Raw genomic sequence first — 19,571 nt, 5'->3', positions numbered from 1 at the left:
TCACCGACTCGATGGGCATAAGTTTGGGTAAACTCCGGGAATTGGTGATGGACAGGGAGGCCTGGCGTGCTGCAGTCCATGGGGTCCCAAAGAGTCGGACACAACTGAGCGACTGAACAGAACTGAACTGATTTAAAGTCTATGGCTGTGCAAGACTATGAGTTCCATAAGAATAAGAACTATATCTGACGTTTGGTTTATTGCTTTTCCTCAGTGTCGAGCATAGTCCCTGACATATAGCAGTTCTCCAGGAATTGCTGTTGAGTGACCCGATGCATGCATGAATTCTCTCTGCTGATAACACATGGAGTGGCCTCAGGTACTCTCCATACAAACATGGAATGAAGGAGTAAAGTGGGTCGGAGGAGGAAAGTGAATGAATATTTATTGAGTATCCCTTTTCCTCTATGCATTTTTCCTATACTACTTCAGGAAAATCTTACCTTGTAAAGGGTGACAAGAAAATGCAAACCAGCTACTTGTTTAACTAACAGTCATATGCATTTCACTTCATTAAGTGCACTAAATGTGTTTCCTGCTTACTTTTCCTACAGTTCATTTGGGAGTACTCAAATTTGGAGTCATTTTAGTGAAGCACTAATTAACCAGTTAGCAACTGTCAACTTTCTTTCCCTCTCTTTCTCTCTCTCTTTTTTTTAAAGCTCTCCAGGATTCATGGATTCTTTTCTATGTCATTTCTGTCTAGGAATTGGTTTATGTATGTGGACATCCTAGCTCTCTAAATTCAAGTGGAAAATTCTTTCTATTTCCTCCTGTTCCTTGAAATAGCAATCCCAACTGTGTCCCAAAGTCCTTAGTTCTCTTGTAAATGATAGTATGGGGCTTCCCAGATGGCATTAGTGGTAAAGAACCCACTGGCCAGTGCAGGAGATGCTGGTTCGATCCCTGGGTCAGGAAGATCCCCTGGAAGAGGGCATGACAATCCACTCCAGTAATCCCATGGAAAGAGGAGCCTGGTGGGCTACAGTTCATAGGACCACAAAGAGTAGGACATAACTGAAGTGACTTAGCACATACATAACACAGATGATAGTATTTACTCCCCTCGATATCCTCCCCATCCCACCAGGAGAAAAAAAGAGAAAGGTATAGGTAGACTGTATAAGAAAATAGAGAGGCCGAAACAGTTTCTAGTTTCTGTTCTGTTCTGTCCTATGATACATTTATATTGATGATAATAATAAAATTTAGCCCAAAGATGGTTGAGCTGCAATTAAAATGGCAGAAGTGGGACTTCCCTGGTGGTCCACTGGTTAAGACTCTGAGCTTCTGCTGCAGGGGGACAGGTTCCATCACTGATCGGGGAAGTAAGATACCACATGCCACTTGGAACAGCCAAAATAAAATGTCAGCAGTCATTTCTTGGGAGCTCAGAGCAGAGCACTCATTGAGGAAGTATCTCATTACCCAGCTCATCTAGACAGACGTGGGTTCTGGGGACTCTGCCACGTATTAGGTCTGCAACACTAAAGAAGTTACTTAACCTCATTACACTTGATGCCTCATTTGTAAAATAAGGATAATAATAGTGGCAATTAAATTAGATAATGCATACAAATTGCTTTTCACAGTGCGTGGTATGAAGCTAAGTGCCAAATAAAAAGTAGCTCTTATAAGTATGTACTCAAAAAACATTTATTGGGCATTGTTATATAGGAGGCATAAAATTCAAAGTTGGGGGTGTAAACACTTATTTTTCTTCTAGACTTTAAGGCCATTTAGGCATAGAATTATTTTGAGAAAGAAGTACTCTAATTATTACACTGATGTCTTATATGTATGTCCCATAGGAAGGGCCTCTAATCCCACTTGGCCAGGATTCATAGACACATAGACACATCAGATTGTTATCATTTATCCAGTTAATTTAGGAGTGTATAAATCTAATGGATTCATCAAGATAGTGTGAAATTAAGCCAGAATAATTGTCTAAATGAACTGGGAAATTGTTGACAATCCAAAGTGGATTTTTTGGATACCAAGCATTTGAATATCCCTCTGAGCATGGGGAAGGCCCCTCTGTGCGTTAAGTGCAGGATCTCCTGACTGGGGAAGAGCAAGGACTTGGAGACTACCTCTTCTTACCCTCCAGCAACAAACATGTGACTTGGACTTTGAATCTTGAGAGAACTGGGCAAAAAGGCAGGGATAATTGATACCATATTTCTAGAAGGAAGGTTGTAAGTCTAAAGGGTCCAGTAGTGGTGGTGGCTGCATAAAATCTTTAACTGGACTGACCTATGGGACCACCAGTTTGTGTTTCTTGATGCCAAGTCTTCTTGATTCTCGTGTATTGTTCAAGCCTGATTTTCCATTTTTTTCCAAGGATTCTGTGAGCTCCCCAAATCCTTCCTATAACTTTTTTGTTTGTTTAAGTTAGCTAAAGTTGATTTCTGTTGCTTGCAACCAAAAGTCTAACGGAAATACTCTTCTTTTCTTTGACGAATAGTTCATGGTGCTCTGCTCTGATCTGAAGCTAGGGAAAATCACCTTTTCTCCTGTCTTGGGAGTATCTACATATGCCTGGAGGGGAGACACTTGAAGGGTTGCAGAAGATGCTTCTGATGAATGCAGGAGAAAAGATAAAAAAAAGATAGACTGGGGATATAAGGTATTTTTTAAGAAAGCCAATAGTGATTTCTTTCAGGGCTTGAGTCCAAAGCAGTAATTGTATTTTCATGTCAGTTCTGATGACTTTGGGGCATAAACATGAATCTGCTTAAAAATACATACTCACACACCAGGAAAAGCCTCCAGGAAAAATTCTAGTTACTTAATACATTTAAATTTTAAAGTACAAATGAGTAGTTAAAGATGAAAATATAATTACATCAACTGATAGCCAGTAACAGCTGTTAGTAGACCTGCAGATACCACATTTAATTTTTATAGCCTTCATCTTTGCTGTGTCTATTCTACCCTATATAATGGAGACATACCAGAATATGAGTTTCATTTCCTCGAGGCACAGATTAGACCCTTTTAAGAGTGATAGGGTGGCCAATTGTCAGCCTGCTATTTGTCTGGCCGTCCATCTTCAGGAATTTTCCTTAAGTACCTTTGAGAGAGAACATACCTTAAGCCCTATGAGCTACCCCATCTAATCTTAACAAGGTAGTATGTTGTGTGGGGGAGCAGAGCTATGAGCAGAACCTCACTCCAGTCAGCCCCATTGCCTCTCAAGGCCTCAGTTACTGCCCCAACTTCTGCCAGATGAAGAGCTTTGCTCACTTATCTGGAAAGTCTCCTGAAACTTTAGCTTTGCTAGAGATCACATGCTACTTTAGCAGCTGAAATTAAGAATAGGGCTCAGAATTGGAGCAAGGAAACAGAGAAAGGAAGAAAAAGAGGGACCCTGACAAGGAGGAAAATAGTTTTAGCATTGCACACGGCACGGCAGACAGACACAGGAAGTGCTAACGAAGAGAAGAGGTCCAAAGACATTGAGAAAGTCTTCCGTTCCAGTTCTCACCAGCTTCCCATCCTCACTCTGAGAACTCTCTGAGCTGCATTGGTGGGATCATGGATGGTGCTGTAACTACACTACTTCAGTCCTCCCTTCCCCTAAGGTGGCTCCGCAGAAACCAACAGCTTGTCTGAGCCCAGCTTGAGCACCTGAGATGCAGTGGAAGGAAGGACAGGCAAACCAAGGTGGTCAGCACCCAGGCTCTACCACTGAAAATCTAATAGAATTTGAGCAAATCATTTAAACTCTCTAAAGCCCTTGTTTCCTCATCTGTAGTAAGAGGATAATTACACTGCCCTGTAAAGTTGCAAAGATTAACAATATATTTTTTAAGTTGCCCAGTGTTGTAAAATGAGCAATCAGTAACCAAAATTATTGTAATGATTGCTATAACTATAATAGTTATCACTGTCATGTCTGTCCTGCACAACCATGGCAGTCCTTGGAATGGGAAGTCTCTGAAACCGATTTGTGGATGTGAACCTAGGTGACACAGAGAGATTACACAGAAAGGACTCTCAACTAATCCAAGCTGAGTATTAATTGGAATAGAGACAGTTCCAGAGAGGAATGACCAGGCTCCAAATTGTCCCCAAGGAGTGCATCCTGAAAAAGTAGCGTGAAACCAATAGCTCAGCTCCAAAGACAGATGTGTACCACTCTGTGGTGAAGCACGGCTTATCTCTCCTAATGCAGTCATTGTGGAAATGAATATTCTGTGAAGATGCTCTGTGGGAGGATCAAATGAGGTAGTATATGAGAGGCACTTGAGATTCTAGAAACAGGGTTACCTGAATACAGCCTCCTTCCTCTTCTGAGCGACTCTGAACTGTTTAGTTCCGTATTCAAGCAGCTGCCATAAGTTACTGGCAAGTAGGAATTAAGGGAGTCTTGAGTTCTGTTGTGGTCCTGGGAGAAAAAACCCAAGGGGCTTCCTCTCCTGTGGTCTGGGTAAGCAATTGCTTAATGGCATGGAGCCAAAGAGTTAGTACTTCAGCCGATGAATACAGATTAAGATCTGTGTATGGATCGCTAGGGTAAGGTCAGTGCTGATCCTACCTTACTGAAAAAGAACAATAGAACTTCCAAACAAACAGGGAGCAAAAGATGGAATGAATAGCAAACGAAATAAAACAGCAATAGTTTTTAAAAAGGGAAAAAAGCAAATTGTGAGAAAAAAGAAGCAACAAATTAAAAGGAAGAAATAAAATCAAGTATATCAATTATTACCCTACATGCCAGTGAAAGGTTTGAGGACAGAAATTGTTAGACTTCATATATTTTATATATTATATTACTCACTGTTTATAACTAACATGCGTGTGTGTGTGGTGTGCAGGCTTCCCTGGTGGCTCAGGCTTTAAAGAATCTGCCTGCAATGCAGGAGATTTGGGTTCGATTCCTGAGTCCGGAAGATTCCCAGGAGAAGAGAATAGCAACCCACTCCAATACTCTCGCTTGGAGAATCCCATGCTCAGAGGAGCCTGGCGGACTACAGTCCATGAGGTCACAAAAAGTTGGACACAACTTGACACTTAACACTTGGACTTTTCATTGTTTATAAGTAACGTGTCATGGGGTCCACGACATGAGGTCACAAAGAGTCAGACACAGCTTGACACTTAACACTTTGACTTTTTGTTGTTTATGAGTAACATGTATGTGTGTGTGTGCGCACGTGTAGTAGCTTCAGTTGAGTCTGACTCTTTAAGACCCCATGGCCTGTAGCCTGCCATAGGGTTTTGTCTGTTCCAGGTCTTCTCTGTCCATGGGATTTTCCAGGCAAGCACACTGGAGTGGGTTGCCATGCCTTCCTACAAGGGATCTTCCTGACCCAAGGATTGAACCCATCTCTCTCACGTCTCCTGCAAGAGCAGGCAGGTTCTTTACCACTAGTACCACTTGGGAAGCCCTACAAGTAACCTACATAAAATAAAATAATAATGCAATTATTTTATTAAAAAGGGACACAGATGGATAAAGAAATACCAGTCAGTTGCAAACAAAAAGAGCAGCAATATTAATGTCACTCAAAATGGAATTTAGGGTTGAAGATGCTATGCAGATTAAAGAAAATAATTATTTCACAGAGTTTCAATAGGGAAGTACTAAGGGAATGGACAAGATGGACATTTAAATAGATGATAGACAAGGATTTTCCAAAATTGATGAAAGATACTGAGCCACTCATTCAAGAACCCCCATCAGAATAAATAGGAAACTACATAAAAGTCTATCACAATAAAACAATTTAAAAACCAAGACAAGAGAACAGCATTTAGATAGCCAGGGCCATACTTTGACTGCTTTAATATGACAGAGAGATGATAGAAGCCAGAAGACTATGAAGTGATATTTTTTCATATAAATAGAATAACACATACACACACAAATGTGAAGGGAGGGAAACAATTAAAAGTTCTAAACTTGTAATATTACAGCCAGCTAGGGAAATGGGGAAAAGTAATCGTTTTTATTATATTGTAATAAGTCAAGTTTTCTCGCTGGTTATACAAGGAAAAAACAAGTGTATGCTGTTTACTAGATATATGCTTTAGAGATAAGATTGATGACAAAAGGTGGGAAAACAATCTATAATAGAGACACTTAAACCAGTGATGGGGTCACCATCAGATGATGTTAAGATGGTTTAAAAAAAAAAAGGAGCATTATTAGAGATGAAGAGAGACAGTCCATAAAAAGAAAATAATAATTCACAAGAATATATGAATCTAATAACATGGTGAGAACAGCCACTGACCCTCCTGATGGAGAACTTGGCTTCACCCCACTAAGACCAGCTGATGGAACCAGGGTTAAGTATGGGGTATGGAATCTTACTGCTAGAGGTATTGCCCTCTCTGCCCCTAGTATGAGTTACTCTGACATCTGGGGGTTGACTAAAGATTATTATTGTGTTTATAGTGACTATTTCTTAATAGAGAGAAACTTGGGATGGAGGCTAAGAAACCCTGGGTGCTAACTTACACCATGTAGAGAAATTTTCAATTGGTGATGGATATAGCCCACTGTTAAGGAGATGACACAAAAATCTCTTCTTTGCCTTCAAGCAGCTTACAGTCTGGGGAAGACCAGCTTGCAATACCAGACATAGCATGATAAAAAATGGTAGATGTAAAAGCATGCAAGACATACAATGCTAAGTGTCACAAACAGAGGTAGAAATAAAGGCCAAGCTGAAGTATGAAAAATTGAATTAAAAGTCACTAATATGTAACTCCATGGCTGATTCATGTCAATGTATAACAAAACCCACTGCAATGTTGCGAAGTAATTAGCTTCCAACTAATAAAAATAAATGAAAAAAAAAAAACAAAAACCAAATGCAGAGTGATATAAAGCCAGGTTTTTATTTCACATCAGGTGTCAGGATTGCACAAGTTTAAAGTGCAATAATACCATATCTCCATGGGGACTATTAGTCAGCACATCACACATACTTGAGTCTTGCATTTAAAAATGACTTGAAATCTATTTCTTAAACTATGATTTAACAAAAAGAAACATGTGGAAGATTAAACTGTAAAAACTTGAAGTTCCTGTGAGACCCTTACTTCATGCAGTTTTCTATGGAAACCACCTTGTTTAGAGGAAGAGTCAATGCATACCTTCTCCCCTGAGCTTTCAGTAAGACTGCATCTCTTTGGAAGGGATGCAAACACAGGGCTCCCACTACTTTCAAAGGACTGACATATGGAGTCAACTCAATAGGACAAAAATAAAACAGTTGAGACAACCTGCAGCTTCCCAAATAGCATCCTGCAAGCCCCTCCATGTGAAAATTGCAGGGCAGAAATCCAAAGAAAGTATAGATCATTCAGAAAACAACTGGTAGAATAATCATTCTATTTAATTACCACAGTGCCTGATGTAAAATAGGACCAAATGATCCCAGCATTCTCCTTTCCCATCTACTGAATATAAACACAGCTCATGGCTCTCAGTTGAAGATTGTAGCCTTACATTCCCTGCAGAGGTGGCAGGCCAATCGAAATTCTTGCATAGCAAAAATTACACTCAGAATAAGACCAGGAACTTCCAGATGTTCAAGTTGGATTTAGAAAAGGCAGAGGGACCAGAGTGCAATTGTGAGGTGGTTTGAACATTCTTTGCACTCATCTCAAACACTAGCAAAGTAACGCTCAAAATTCTCCAAGCCAGACTTCAACAATATGTGAACTGTGAACTTCCAGATGTTCAAACTGGATTTAGAAAAGTCAGAGAAACCAGATATCAAACTGCCAACATCCACTAGATCAACAAAAAAGCAAGGACTTCCAGAAAAACCTCTCCTTTTGCTTTATTGACTATGCCAAAGCCTTTGACTATGTTGATCACAACCGTGGAAAATTCTTCAAGAGGTGGTAATACCAGACCACCTTACTTGCCTCCTAAGAAATCTGTATGCAGGTCAAGAAGCAACAGTTAGAACTGGACATGGGACAACGGACTGATTCCAAATTGGGAAAGGATTATATCAAGGCTGTATATTGTTACCCTGCTTATTTAACTTATATTCAGATGACATCATGCAAAATGCCAGGCTAGATAAAGCACAAGTTGGAATCAAGATTACCAGAAGAAATATCAATAACCTCAGATATTCAGATGACACCATCCTTATGGCATAAAGTGAAGAAGAACTAAAGAGCCTCTTGATGAAAGTGAAAGAGGAGAGTGAAAAAGTTGGCTTAAAACTCAACATTCAGAAAACTAAGATCATGACATCCAGTCCCATCATTTCATGGCAAATAGATGGGGAAACAATGGAAATAGTGACAGACTTTATTTTTTTGGTCTCCAAAATCACTGCAGATGGTGATTGCAGCCATGAAATTAAAAGCCGCTTGCTCCTGGAACAAAAGTTATGACCAACCTAGACAGCATATTAAAAAGCAGAGAACAGAACTTTGCCAACAGAAGTCCGTCTAGTCAAAACTACAGTTTTTCCAGTAGTCATGTATGAATGTGAGAGCTGGACTATAAAGAAAGCTGAGCACTGAAGAATTGATGCTTTTGAACTGTGATGTTGGAGAAGACTCTTGAGAGTCCCTTGGACTGCAAGGAGATCCAACCAGTCCATCCTAAAGGAACTCAGTCCTGAATATTCATTGGAAGTATTCATGCTGAAGCTGAAACTCCAATACTTTGGCCACCTAATGCAAAGAACTGACAACTGACTCACTGGGAAAGACCAGAAGGATATGACAGAGGATGAGATGGTGGATGGCATCACCGACTTGATAGGCATTAGTTTGAGCAAGCTCTGGGAGTTGGTGGTTGACAGGGAAGCTCCATGTTCTGCAGTCCATGGGGTCACAAAGAGTCAGACAAGACTGAGCGACTGAACTGAACTGAACTGAACTGAACTGAACTGAGAATACTGGAGTGGGTTGCCATGCCCTCCCCCAGGGGATCTTCCCAAGCCAGGGATCAAACTGGGGTCTCCTGTGTTGGAGGCAAATTCTTTACCATGTGAGCCACCAGAAAATCCCACTACCCTGGTTACCCTGTGAAAAATAGACAAAAATTGGATAAGAGCTGAGGTTGGGAGGCCAAAGATATAGGTTATTGCAATACTTGAGGCAAGAGGCAGTGGTAGCTTAAACAAGGGTTGTAAGTGTTGTGGTCACTCCATTGGATGTACCTCTGTCCAAAACTGACTTCAGATTCAACCATGATTATCAGCCCACCCCTTCACCCCACCAACACACATTAAGAGTGGGCATGGAAAAGCTTACTACTTATATAACAGGGATTGTGGAGAGAACTGAGTAGGCATCCCGAGATGGTCCAAATATGGCTTAGAGCAGGAAAAGGACATTGCTTTAGGCTAGTCAGAGGGGGACTGAACTGAGGGTTCCCACACGTGGTTTGCCTCTTCCCTGGTGCCAAAGGAGGGAGAACCACCTGGGGAAGAAGGGCAAGAGGGAAGGGTAAGTAGTCAAACATCCAAAAATTGAGTCCCATTCTTTATTATTGATACCTAATGGGAGAGGCAGTAAGAGGAGATCAGATTCTGGAACTCCTTTTAAGACTGAGGTATAATATTTATACTTGGAATGGAACCTGGGATGTTCCATTCCAAGGAAAAGAGAGAAGTTAAGGAGTTATTTGTCTCTCACTATATCTTAGCAAATAACAAATTTTTTTTTTTTTAAATTGGCAAGAAAGTTAGTTTATTTTGTTCATGGGGCATCCCCCCCAACCCCACTTCTATACTGAAGGATGTCCTTTACTTTCATTTAATCCTCTCGAACTCCCCCAACCATTTTCTCTGTAAAGTAAGACAGTGCTCTGCAAACAGGAATGTTTAAAACATACTTATGTCCTGGATTAAAAGAATCAATTTTGTGAAATGACTATGTTACTTTAAATAATTCAATGCAAGTTCTATCAAATTTACCAAGGGCATTTTTCACAGAATTAGAACAAAAAGTTTTGCTATTTGTTTGGAAACACAAAAAAACCCTGAAGAGCTAAAGATATCTTGAGAAAGAAAAATGGAGCTGGAAGAATCATGCTCCCTGGGGTCACACTAGACTACAAAGTTACAATTATTAATTCAGTAAGGTGCTGGTGCAAAAAACAGAAATATAGATCAGTGGAATATGGTAGAAAGCCCAGAGATAAACCCACACAACCATGGTCACTTATAACCTATGACAAAGGAGGCAAGCATATACAATAGAGAAAAGGCACCCTCTTCAATACGTGGTGCTTGGAAAACCAGACAGCTACAGGTAAAAGAATGAAATTAGAATACTCCCTAATACCATACACAAAAATAAACTCAAAATGGATTGAAGATCCAAATGTAAGGCTAGATACTATAAAACTTAGAGGAAAACACAGGCAGAACACTCTTTGACAGAAATCACAGCAAGATCTATTTTGACCCACCTTCTGAAGTAATGAAATTGAAAACAAAATAAGCAAAGGAGACCTAGAGAAACTTAGGAGCTTTTGCACAGCAAAGGTAATTATAAACTAAATGAAAAGACAACTCTCACAATGAGAGAAACTGACAAGGGATTAATCTCCAAAATATACAAACGGCTCATGCAGCTCAATAGCAAAACAACAACAACCCAATCAAAAAATGGGTGGAAGACCTAAATAGACATTTCTCCAAAGAAGACATACAGATGGCCAATAAACACATGAAAAGATGCTCAACATTCTTAATTATTAGAGAAGTGCCAATCAAAACTGCAATCACCTCACACCAGTCAGAATGGCCATCATCAAAAAATCTACAAACAATAAAATCTGGAGAGGGTGTAAAGAAGACAGAATCCTCTTACCCTATCAGTGGGAATGTAAATTGATACAGCCGCTATGGAGAACAGTATGGAGGTTCCTCAAAACACTAAAGATAGAACTACCATATGACCCAGCAATCCAACTATTGGGCATATACCTTGAGAATACCATAATTCAAAAAGACATATATACTCCTAGTGTTCATCACAGCACTATTTACAATAGCCAAACCTGAAAAAAACTTAAATGTCCATCGTGGAATAATGGATAAAGATGTGGCACAGTTCAGTTCAGTTGAGTCTCTCAGGTACGTCCCACTCTTTGTAGCCCCATGGACTGCAGCACACCAGACTTCCCTGTCCATCACCAACACCCGAGCCTACTCAAACTCATGTCCATCATGTCAGTGATGCCATCCAACCATCTCATCCTCTGTCATCCCCTTCTCCTCCTGCCTTCAATCTTTCCCAGCATCAAGGTCTTTTCCAATGAGTCGGTTCTTTGCATCAGTTAGCCAAAGTACTGGAGTTTCAGCTTCAGCATGAGTACTTCCAATGAATAGTCAGGACTGATTTCTTTTAGGATTGACTGGTTGGATCTCCTTGCCATCCGAGCGACTCTCAAGGGTCTTCTCCAACACCACAGTTCAAAAACATCAGTTCTTCGGTGCTCAGCTTTCTTTATAGGCCAGCTCTCGCATCCATACATGACTACTAAAAAACTAGTTTTGATTAGATGGACCTTTGTTAGTAAAGTAATGCCTCTGCTTTTTAATATGCTGTCTAGGTTGGTCATAGCTTTTCTTCCAAGGAGAAAGTGTCTTTTAACTTCATGGCTGCAGTCACCATCTGCAGTGATTTTGGAGACCAAAAAAATAAAGTCTGTCTCTATTTCCGTTGTTTCCCCATCTATTTGCCATGAAGTGATGGGACCAGATGCCATGATCTTAGTTTTCTGAATGTTGAGTTTTAAGCCAACTTTTTCACTCTCCTCTTTCACTTTCATCAAGAGGCTCTTTAATTCTTTTTCACTTTCTGCCATAAGGGTGGTGTCATCTGTGTAGCTGAGGTTATTGATATTTCTCCCAGCAATCTTGATTCCAACTTGTGCTTTATCCAGTCCAGGATTTTGCAAGATGTGCTCTGCATATAAGGTAAATAAGCGGGGTGACAATACACAACCTTGATGTACTACTTTCCCAGTTTGGAACCAGTCTGTTGTCCCATGTCCGGTTCTAACTGTTGCTTCTTGACCTGCATACAGATTTCTCAGGAGGCAGGTCAGGTGGTTTGGCATTAGCCTCTCTTTAAGAATTTTCCACTGTTTATTGTGATCAACACAGTCAAAGGCTTTGGCCTAGTCAATAAAGCAAAAGGAGATGTTTTTCTCAATGATCCAGCAGGGCAATTTGATCTCTGGTTTGTCTGCCTTTTCTAAATTCAGCTTGAACATCTGGAAGTTCACCACTCATGTACTGTTGAAGCCTGGCTTGGAGAATTTTGAACGTTACCTTACTAGCATGAGAGATGGGTACAATTGTGTGGTAGTTTAAGCATTCTTTGGCATTGCCTTTCTTTGGGATTGGAATGAAAACTGACCTTTTCCAGTCCTGTGGCCACTGCTGAGTTTTCCAGATTTGCTGGCATATATTGAGTCCAGCACTTTCACAGCATCATCTTTCAGGATTTGAAATAGCTCAGCTGGAATTCCATCACCTCCACTAGCTTTGTTCGTAGTGATGCTTCCTAATGCCCACTTGACTTTAGACTCTAGGATGTCTGGCTCTAGGTGAGTGATCACACCATTGTGGTTATCTGAGTCATGAAGATCTTTTTTGTTATTTTTTTTTTGGTGTATTCTTGCCACCTTTTCTTAATATCTTCTGCTGCTGTCAGGTCCATAACATTTCTGTCCTTTATTGAGCCTATCTTTGCAGGAAATGTTCCCTTGGCATCTCTAATGTTCTTGAAGAGATCTCTAGTCTTTTCCATTGTATTGTTTTCCTCTATTTCTTTACATTGATTGCTGAGGAAGGCTTTCTTATCTCTCCTTGCTATTCTTTGGGAGTCTGCATTCAAATGGGTATATCTTTCCTTTTCTCCTTTAGCTTCTCTTCTTTTCACAGCTATTTATAAGGCCTCCTCTGACAATCATTCTGCCTTTTTACATTTCTTTTCCTTGGGGATACTCTTGATCACTGCCTCCTGTACAATGTCACGAACCTCTCTCCATAGTTCTTCAGGCAATCTGTCTATCAGATCTAATCCCTTGAATTTATTTGTCACTTGCACTGTATAATCATAAGGGATTTGGTTTGGGTCATACCTGAATGGTCTAGTGTTTTTCCCTACTTTCTTCAATTTAAGCCTGAATTTTGCAATAAGGAGTTCATGATCTGAGCCACAGTCAGCTCCCAGTCTTGTTTTGCTGATAGAAACCATAAAAAGGAATGAAATAGTTGCAGAAATGTAGATGGATCTAGAGACTGTCATATAGAGTGAAGTAAGCCAGAAAATGAAAAACGAATATCATATTATAGTGCTTATATGTAGAATCTAGAAAATCAATACAGATGAACTTATTTGCAAAGCAGAAATAAAGACACAGATGCAGAGAATGGATGAATGGATACCAGGGTGGGAGGGGGTCAGATAAACTGGGTGATTGGGATTGACATTTACACACTGCTTGGTATAAAACAGGTAAAAATGTGCGAACCTCCTGTTTCACATAGGGAGCTATACTCAGTGCCCTTTGGTGACCTAAATGGGGAGGAAATCCAAAAAAACGGGGCATGTATAGCTGATTCACTTTGCTGTAAGTGGAAACTAACATAACTTTGTAAAGGAACTATACTCAAATAAAAATTAATTTTAAATGCTTATGGATTGAAAACACTGTAATATAGTATTAGGGTATTATGTTGACTTAAGATTAGATGCTACCTTGTTTATCACTCAAGTCAAACACTGATGTTAAACAAAATTTTCTTAGATAACCTAAATTAGAACACTGAGATTTTGTATCACTTTTTATCACAGATCTATTTAAATTTCTGGGATATAAAGAATTTTTTACTTACAACTTTTGTTTCAAAAGATACCTGTTATTATTTCATAACTAATTAAAGAGACAGCTGTGCTATAATAAAAGTGTCTTAAAATTCTGGGTTATATTCCCATTGTCATAAACTAGGGAAGTATGTGGTCCCATGGACATCAGTTCTGTTTTCTGAATCTCATAAGGAAAACGAAGAAACAGGATTCAAAAATTCCCAGGATTCTTCAGTGATGTCATGTAAGTGTTGACAGCAAGTTTAAAAGTTTCAAAAACATTTAAACAGTTGTATGCATCCTCACAATTACTTGTAACAAAACTCTTTACCTTTGTCTTGCCAAATACAAGTGAAATGATTTTATGGTTTGAGAAACTGAGAGGAAATATTTAACTCCCAAGTGAGGAATGTTTGTAAGAATTATTTTTAAATAAACTTTTTAATGAAATGAAAATATATGTAATACATGAAAAAACATATTTAATGAAAATATATGTCTATTGTTGAAAATAAGAAAACCACTAAACAGTACAGAGAATATTTAATAAAAATTTGCAAACTGACTGCATTCTTCATTCCTGATCTCTAGAGATTTAGAAAGAATAAGGTCAGTAGAATCATTGTTATTAAAATTTAGCTTTCAAATACTTTGCATACCTATAGTCCAGTGTTTTATTGATAGGTTACTCATTTGAAATAAAAAAGACTATAAAAAACTTAAATGTAAGTTATATAAAGTCACTGTGACCCTGGATTATTAATATTAAGTTTAAAAATATTGATTAACACTGTCAAAATTATGACTATACATTAATTATCCCTTGTCCAAAGAAAATAAATTTTTGTACATAATTTAAAATAAAACAATAGAAAGATGGCCAAAGTCATATAAACCTTTAAATCAACTCTTTTTTTTTTTTTGACAGCCAAAGAACCACTTTCAAAATTGATGTAATCTGATTTAGAAAACAGCTCTATTTCAGATATTACAGTCCAGTCCTGCTGCAATTTAAATGTCACTAGTGGCTATTTGCTATATCCAATGCTCTGTTCCATGAGAAGAATCTCAACCTTCATTTTTAAAAAACTTTTTTATTTTGTATTGGAGTATAACTGATTAACAATGTGATAGTTTCAGGTGGACCGCAGAAGGACTCAGCCATACGTGTACAAGTATCAGCTCTCCCCCAAACTCCCTTCCATCCAAGCTTCTACATAACACTGAGCAGAATTCCTGTGCTATACAGTAGGTCACTGTTGGTTATTCTTTTTAAATATAGCAGTGTATACCTGTCCATCCCAAACTCCCTGGCTATCCCTTCCCCAAATCCTTCCTTCTGGCAACCGTAAATTCATTCTCTGATTCTTTACTTCTGATTTTAAACCTTAATTTTCGCAAAACATGCCATATTTGTTAATTATTTTGATAATTCAGTTCCCAATTCATTTGCTTTTTAGTTGATTTTGTGGCTCTGTCCATGGTACCACAGACAGCTTTTTGATGGGAAAGGCAGTGGCCACTCATGATTATATGCTTAGAACCTTGCATAAAGCTTGATACCTGTAAGGATTCCAACAAATGTTTGCTATTCAGACAGTGATTGGTAAGTTCAAATAGTGGTTGGAAACCAAATCACAAAAAAGTAAGTCTAGTCCTTTGTTCTGATGTGTGCTAAGCAGTTCAGAAAGACTGTAGTGCATTGTGCATACTTGCTCAATCGTGTCCGACTCTTTACCACTCTTCAGAATGTAGCCTGCTGGGTTCCTCAGTTCTTGGGTTTTTCCAGGCAAGAATACTGTAGTGGGTTGCTATGCCCTTCTCCAGGGGATCTTCCCAACCAGGGGTCAAACCCACATCCCTTGTGTCTCCCACATAATGTGTGAATTCTTTATCCACCAAGCCATCAGGGAAGCCAAACCTTAAAAAGACTAATTGAGTTGTATAAGAGCAACTTTAATATTCACCAGAATAGAAGATTTGTTGCCAAAGTAAGAAGATGGGGAAATTTATCAGCATATCTGAGGACAGATGTATTCTGTTTCACGGAAATAAGAATGAATCAAAGAGAGCTGGGAGCCAACTTAGGTGAAAATATATCAGGCCTTTATGAAGGCTAGAAAGGAGCTTTTTCTTAGGGAAATGTATAGTTTATATGTGGTTTATATTTTATTTGTGTTTAATTTTATCTATCTTACAATCAGGTCATTTTTTAAATGCCAATACAGCTCAGCTGTGCTGAAGGTTGTTGTTGTTTTATTGTTGTTTTTTCTCATTGGACCATGGTTTAAAGAGTAAATATGGCAATGATAATGGAAGTGAGGAAATCCTAACAGAAAGATTCTAATCATTTGGCAAGACAAAATATCGCTTGGGTATTCTTGTCTCAGAGCTTCCCTCTATTCAAACCTTGAGAAATTCATGCTTAATGATAAAGGTCAGAAAATGGGACTGATACAAATAAATAAAATAAAATTTTCTGCAGCAGAGTTTATATCAACTTGTATAACTTACTTCTTATCTTAGCTCTTATATTTCAATGTCCACCACCAATCCTCAGCCATATAAAAGTTTCTTGGGATAATCTTGATCTTAGCCAAATGGGATTTATGCACTAGCCTAGTGTTCTGGGCTTTAATTTTAAGTTACCTTATAGTAACTTGACACTAAATATGCATGCTGATTTTGATAATTTGGGTTTTGTTCTTGTTACTAAGACCAGCTTTTACTTCAATACCCACTTCACTTACTTAATTGTAAGGGGCTTAGAAAATTAAAACCATGCAAAGCCAGGCTGTGTTCCAATAGAAAGTACCAGAGTCATTTCTAGGACATAACTTGAGGGACTGTCTGTGACCAATACTAACTCAGAGCAACTTTGAAACACAACATAGGATCACAGAGTGGCCAGCCTAGTGGGTAAGGCAAAGAGGTGAAAATCATAGTATTCAGAGATTTAGGTTGGTAAATAAAATTCCAGGCTACTTATATCCAATGCTTGTTTCTACACCCTGAATGTTCCTTTTCTTTTTTAAGCCCTAGTATACCATCCGAATGGCTGTGAAAAGAAGAGAAGGCAAAAAGCAAAGGAGAAAAGGAAAGATATTCCCATTTAAATGCAGAGTTCCAAAGAATAGCCAGGAGAGATAAGAAAGCCTTCCTCAGTGATCAATGCAAAGAAATAGAGGAAAACAACAGAATGGGAAAGACTAGAGATCTCTTCAAGAACATTAGAGATAGCAAGGGAACATTTCATGCAAAAATGGGCTCAATAAAGGACAGAAATGATACAGACCTAACAGAAGCAGAAGATATTAAGAAGAGGTGGCAAGAATGCACAGAAGAACTGTACAAAAAAGATCTTCATGACCCAAATAATCACCATGGTGTGATCACTCACCTAGAGCCAGACATCCTGGAATGTGAAGTCAAGTGGGCCTCAGAAAACATCACTATGAACAAAGCTAGTGGAGATGATGGAATTCCAGTTGAGCTATTTCAAATCCTAAAAGATGATGCTGTGAAAGTGCTGCACTCAATATGCCAACAAATTTGGAAAACTCAGCAGTGGCCACAGGACTGGAAAAGATCAGTTTTCATTCCAATCCCAAAGAAAGGCAATCCCAAAGAATGCTCAAACTACCACACAATTGCACTCATCTCACATGCTAGTAAAGTAATGCTCAAAATTCTCCAAGCCAGGCTTCAGCAATACGTGAACCATGAACTTCCAGATGTTCAAGCTGGTTTTAGAAAAGGCAGAGGAACCAGAGATCAAATTGTTATCATCTTCTGGATCATCGAAAAAGCAAGAGAGTTCCAGAAAAACATCTATTTCTGCTTTATTGACTACACCAAAGCCTTCGACTGTGTGGATCACAATAAACTGTGGAAAATTCTGGAAGAGATGGGACTACCAGACCACCTGACCTGCCTCTTGAGAAATCTTTATGCAGGTCAGGAAGCAACAGTTAGAACTGGACATGGAACAACAGACTGGTTCCAAATAGGAAAAGGAGTACATCACGGCTGTATATTGTCACCCTGCTTATTTAACTTATATGCAGAGTACATCATGAGAAACTCTGGGCTGGAAGAAGCATAGCTGGGATTAAGATTGCCAGGAGAAATATCAATAACCTCAGATATGCAGATAACACCACCCTTATGGCAGAAAGTGAAAAGGAACTAAAAAGCCTCTTGATGAAAGTGAAAGAGGGGAGTGAAAAGTTGGCTTAAAGCTCAACATTCAGAACACTAAGATCATGGCACCTGGTCCCATCACCGCATGGGAAATAGATGGGGAGACAGTGGAAACAGTGTCAGACTTTATTTTGGGGGGCTCCAAAATCACTGCAGATGGTGACTGCAGCCATGAAATTAAAAGACACTTACTCCTTGGAAGGAAAGTTATGACCAACCTAGATAGCATAATAAAAAGCAGAGACATTACTTTGCCAACAAAGGTCTGTCTAGTCAAAGCTATGGTTTTTCCAGTGGTCATGTATGGATGTGAGAGTTGGACTGTGAAGAAAGCTGAGCACTGAAAAATTGATGCTTTTGAACTGTGGTGTTGGAGAAGACTCTTGAGAGTCCCTTGGACTGCAAGGAGATCCAACCAGTCCATCCTAAAGGAAATCAGTCCTGGGTGTTTGTCGGAAGGACTGATGCTGAAGCTGAAGCTCCAATACTTTGGCCACCTCATGCGAAGAGTTGACTCATTGGAAAACACCCTGATGCTTGGAGGGATTGGGGTCAGGAGGAGAAGGGGATGACAGAGGATGAGATGGCTGGATGGCATCCCTGACTCGATGGGCATGAGTTTGAGTAAATTCCAGGAGTTGGTGATGGACAGGGAGGCCTGGCGTGCTGTGATTCATGGGGATGCAAAGAGTCAGACATGACTGAGCGACTGAACTGAACTGAACTCATACCATCCAAGCCTTGAAGAATGACAAGCCTCTGGAATTTTTACCTTGATAAAAAATAGTAACACGTTTTAGTGCTATACTAATTCATTGGGCTTCCCTGGTAGCTCAGCTGGTAAAGAATCCAAATCAGGAGACCCTGGTTTGATTCCTGGGTCCAGAAGATTCCCTGGAGGGGGATAGGCTTCCCATTCCAATATCCTAGTGCTTCTCTGGTGGCTGAAGACTCCCCAGGGACATAGGTGCCTGGTGGGCTATGGTCCATGGGGTGGCAAAGAGTTGGATGTGAGTGACTACATGCAGCATAGCATACTAATTCATTGTTCAACAAATCTTCACTGATGGTTCATTAGTTCATAAAATGGTTTATGTAATTATAATTGACTGTCAGGCACTGTTCTAGGTGTGATGATTCCAACATTAAAAGAAAAACAGTCAAAATTATCTGCCCTTAAGAAGTTTATACTTGGATGGCCTTCCCATATCTATCAAATTTTCAGTTCTTCTACTAAGGGTCTATGGTTCCTGCCTAATGGTGTTCTCTCCACCTGGAAGCAATGGTAAAAAGGTTTACTGTGATCCTTGATCCTCTGATGTGTGTGCTGGGAAGGGAGGTGGTATAGGGAAGCAGCAGTCTAGCGTACTTGCTGCCCAAATGTCAACCCAGGATCTCAAGGTCATCTTGATGCTATTAATGAATCGTCTCAGAAAAACATCCCTATACAGTGAGAAAAGAATGTTTCTAAGCGATAGAAACAATTGTACTGCTCTAGAACCAACTGCTGTGTGGTGCTAACATTGGTATCCTATTCTTTA

Source organism: Dama dama, chromosome 3 (genome assembly GCF_033118175.1).
Source record: "Dama dama isolate Ldn47 chromosome 3, ASM3311817v1, whole genome shotgun sequence".
In the NCBI taxonomy this organism is placed as follows: Eukaryota; Metazoa; Chordata; class Mammalia; order Artiodactyla; family Cervidae; genus Dama; species Dama dama.
Note: the sequence above shows the minus strand (reverse complement) of the source record.